Below are 5,036 nucleotides of genomic sequence, written 5' to 3'. Positions count from 1 at the left end.
TCACACCATACACAAAAATGAACTCCAGATAGATCAAAGACTTAAATGTGAAACCCAAATCTATAGAGTTTCTCAAGGTAAAACTGGGGGCAATTTAGGGGCCCTAATATATGGCATAAATAGACTATCAAGGATAACTCAAAATGCACAAACAGTAGAAGAGAAACCAGATGATTGGGACCTTCTAAAGATTAAATTTTTGTGTGCTTCCATAGACTTCTCCAAAAGAGTCAAAAGAGAACATACAGATTGGGAAAAAATATTTGGTGATGACATATCCAACAAGGGACTTATCTTTAGAATTTATGGAAAACTCCAACATCTCAATAACAAAAAGACAAACAATCCAATTAAAACATGAGCCAAAGACATGAATGGACACTTCACCAAGGATGATATTCAAGCGGCCACCAAACATATGAAGAAATGCTCACTATCATTAGCTATTAGAGAGATGCAAATCAAAATAACAAAGAGATACCATCTTGCCCCAGCACTAGTAGCAAAGTTCAATGAGACAGAAAATAACAAATGCTGGCGAGGATGTGGAGAGATTGGGACTCTCATACACTGCTGGTGGGACTATAAAATGGTACAACCATTGTGGAAAGCAGTATGGTGATTCCTTCAAAAATTGGAACTTGAAATACCATTTGACCCAGCTATTCCATTACTAGGTATATATCCTAAAGAAATGAGAGCCATGACAAGAGCAGACATATGCATACCCATGTTCATCGCAACACTGTTTACAATAGCCAAAAGATGGAAACAACCTAGGTGCCCATCGACTGAGGAATGTATATGCAAACTATGGTACATACACACAATGGAATACTATGCAACCCTAAAGAATAATGTAGAATCTGCAAAACACCATATAACATGGATGAGCTTGGAGGACATTATGCTGAGTGAAATAAGTCAATCACAAAAGGACAAATATTGTATTAGTCTGTTATTGTAATAGTCAAGGAGATGTTTATCTATGGAAAACTATTTTCTTTGTTGGTTACCAGGGGTTGGAGGGGAGGGTAGGGAATACTGTTAGATAAATAGAGATAAGTTTTGATTTGGGTGAAGAAAAGGGCAATGTACCAAATGTGAATGATCAATATAGTGGTAATGAGGAAGAGAAAGACATAGGTAGGTACTTGGTAGGTACAGACAACAAAGATGAACCCTTTTGTGCATATAGTATGGTGTGGTCAGTGAAGGCAAACATGGGTATATGGGTGGGGAGATGGGTGGACAGACGGAAATATTAGGTATGTATATGAAGTGGAGAGTGCACCTAAGAACATGCATAGAGTTGGCAGAAAGTGTTCCAATAACTTTATGTGTATGATCTGAATTCCCAGGTGTATAATGGGGCTGACAAGGCGCAAGGTTGTAGTCACTGCTTGGTCATAGTCAGCTACCCAGAGGGACCGAGTAGTTGAACCTGTGGGCTCAAGACCATAGTCACAGAGGACATCAAGCTCAATTGGCATGTGATACTATGCAAAACATTGTTCTGCCTCCTACTGTGGCTAGTAGTGATTGAGATCTTGAAACCTTGCAAGCTGCCATCTAGATGCAACGATGGGTCTCTGCTCATTCAGAGCCAAGAAGAATGAAAAAACCAAAAATTCATGGAAACAATAAGTCCTAGTGACTGTACACCATCTGATCTACAACCTATATGACCATGAGAATAGAAGAAATAGATGGTGCTAGGCTACTACTGTCAACCACTTGGAAGAGGATCTTTGTAGGAGATCCTGGATAGACAGAGAGAACAATGTGGAACAAAACTCAAAATTATTTGGAAAAACAAACAAACAAAAAAAGCAAAAAAGAGGTTTGTTGGCCCAAGGGAGCCTGGTGGAACCACTGAGACTATGACGCCTAGCTGCCCTTCAGGTCTGGAATTGAATGCACACCTGTGGCTTCCAGACAAACAATAGACAGGCTCATCAGTTGAGCACTTACCTAAGGTAGACACACTCCTTGGAGAGAATTAGCATGAGAGAAAGAAGGGCTGCTCAGGCACAGGGAGACAGCTCGGGGGGTAGGAGTGCGTGGAGAGATGGACACAGGGAAAAGATAACTATCAGGAGGAAGTGGAAGGGGAGATGTTGCATTGTGCTAAATTGTGATCAATGTCATAAGACAAAGTGTATGTGAATTGCTGTATGGAAAGTGTATTTGCTCTTAAATTTTGACCCAAATCACACACACACACACACAAAGTAAAATTCAATAAGACAGAGAATAACATATGCTGAGAGACTGAAACACTGTTGGTGGGACATTTGATCCAGCAATTCCATTACTAGGTATATATCCCAAAGAGATGAGAGTCAGGGTGTGAAAAGACATATGTACACCCATGTTCATTGCAGTACAATTCACTGTAGAAAGAGATGGAAACAACCTAAATGCCCATCAACAGATGAATGGATAACCAACATATAGTACCTTCACCCAGTAGAATTCTATGCAACATTAAAGATTAATACATTAAAGAATACACAGACCATCTCACAATGTGCATGAATTTAGAGGGCATTACACTGCGTGAAATTAGTCAATCACAGGAGGACAAAAATTGTATAAGTACCTTATTGTAAAAAGTCAAGGAAAGATTTACTCAGGGAAGGAAATTTACTTTGTTGGTTACTGGGGATGGGAAGGAAGGGGAGGGAAATTTTCAGACTAGTTGGGGATTTGCATGGTGGGAATAGTAGTCTGTGAAGATTCTGTGACCAGCAATGTGACAACAGGGAGAGGAAGGACACAGAATTATGTACAAAAGATATAGACAGCAGAGGCAAATACCATTACCAGTGGCACCAAACACTAGGCAATGGGTAAATGCATAGACACTAGAGAAGATCAAGTGGGGCAGATGAACAGGAATATTGCCAAGACCAAGGTTAGATTTGGCTGAAGATAATCTTACATATGTACTTGTGCTACAAATTTAGCCACATACATTACAGAAGTAACAGAGGATAGGGGTGGAGTAGCTTCTCCAAGACAACCAAACACCTTGAGATAGAGAATCATCACGCCTGCAAGATCAGGACAATAGTTTTGGTAGACATCATGCTCAATTGGCACGATATGTTGTTGTTATGTTGTTAGATGCTGTCGAGTTTTTTCTGACTCATAGCAACCCCATGCACAGCAGAATGAAACACTGTCCAATCCCGTGCCTGCTCCATGATCCTTGCTATACTTGATCCCATCATTGCAGCCACCACTTCAATCCATCTCGTTGAAGGCCTCCCCTCTTTCACCGACCCTCCACCCCACCAAGCATGTTATCTTTCTCCAGGGAATGGTCCCTTCTGACAACATGACCAAAATAGATGAGATGAAGTCTGGCCATTCTCGTTTCCAAGGAGCATTGTGGGTGCATTTCCTCCAGGACAGATCTGTTAGTTCTTTTAGCAGTCCATGGTACATTCAGCATTCTTCACCAGCACCACAACTCAAAAACATCAACTCTTCTTCGGTCTTCCTTATTCATTGTCCAATTCTCACATTCATATGAGGCGATTGGAAATATCATGGCTTGTGTCAGGTGCACTTTAGTCCTCAAGGAGACATCCTTGCTCCTCAGTGCTTGAAACAGTTCCTTTGCAGTTGACTTTCTCAATGCTACGCAATGTTTAATGTCCTGACTGCTGTTTCCATTGGCAACTATTGTAGAACCAAGAAATGTGAATTCTTTGACGACCTCAATCTTCTCTCCATTTATTGTGATGCTGCTCATTGGTCCAGTTGTGAGGATTTTTGTTTTCCTTATATTGACACATAATCCATACTGCAGACTGTATTCTTCAACCTTCATCAGTAGGTGCCTCAAGTCATCCTCACTTTCAGCAAGCAAAGTTGTATTCGTCTACCTATTTCAGGTTGTTAATGATTCTTCCTCCAATCCTGATGCCACGTTTCTCTTCATGTAGTCCAGCTTCTCAGATTATTGGCTCAGCATATAGATTGAATAAGTGTGGGGAAAGGATACAGCCCTGACACACTCCCTTCCTGATTTTAAACCATGTAGTGTTCCCTTGTTCCATTCGAAAGACAGCCTTTTGGTCAAGGTACAAGTTCCTCATGAGTACAATCAAGTGTTTGGGAATTCCCATTCTTCTCAAAGTTATCCATAATTTGTCATGATCCACACAATCAAATGCTTTTGCATAGTCAATAAAACACAAGTAAACATTTTTTCTTGTACTCTTTGCCTTGAGCCAAGATCCATGGACAGCAGATATGATATGAATTGGCACGACATAGTACATAAAAATCTTGCTCTACATCCTACTTTGGTGAGTAGTAACTGGGGTCTTAAAAGCTTGTGAGAGGCCATCTAAAATGCAACTATTGGCCTCCTCTTGCCTGGAACAAAGAAGAATGAAGAAAATTAAAGTCATTTGGAAACAATTTGTCCAAAGATATGATAGACCATTGGGACCTCAGCCCTCTTGACCCCAAGACCAGAAGAACTACATAGTGCCAGGCTACCAAGGACAGACACTGGGAAAAGAATCACAACTGGAGATCCAGATAGAGTGGGAGGAAAAATGCAGAACAAAATTCAAAGACATAAAAATGACCAAAATTACTGGTCAGATAGAGTCTGGTAGAACCCCCATGGCTATAGCCCCAGGTTATACTTCATGCCTAGAAATGGACTCACTTTTTTGGATTGGCTTTCAACCAAACAGTAGAAAGGCCTACATGTAGAACACGTACCCCAGGGAGATGCACCCCTTTGATCAATAAATCATGAGACATAAGAATGGTAGCATTCACATAGAGGGAAATCTGGACAGACAGGAATGCATAGATAAGAAGGGCACAGAGAGGGGGTAGTCACAGAGAGAGGAGGAGAGTTTTTATGGTTAAGGATTGCAATTGGGGCTGTGAAATCAAATGTTCATGAACTGCTGAATATAAAACAAATCTGCTTTGTAAATGTGCATCCTAAGCACAATTAAAAAAAAAGTATATGAAAAAAAAACTATATATATCTTACT

Source organism: Orycteropus afer, unplaced genomic scaffold, assembly GCF_000298275.1.
Source record: "Orycteropus afer afer isolate SDZICR_OR568_19922 unplaced genomic scaffold, OryAfe1.0 scaffold00022, whole genome shotgun sequence".
NCBI lineage: Eukaryota > Metazoa > Chordata > Mammalia > Tubulidentata > Orycteropodidae > Orycteropus > Orycteropus afer.
Note: the sequence above shows the minus strand (reverse complement) of the source record.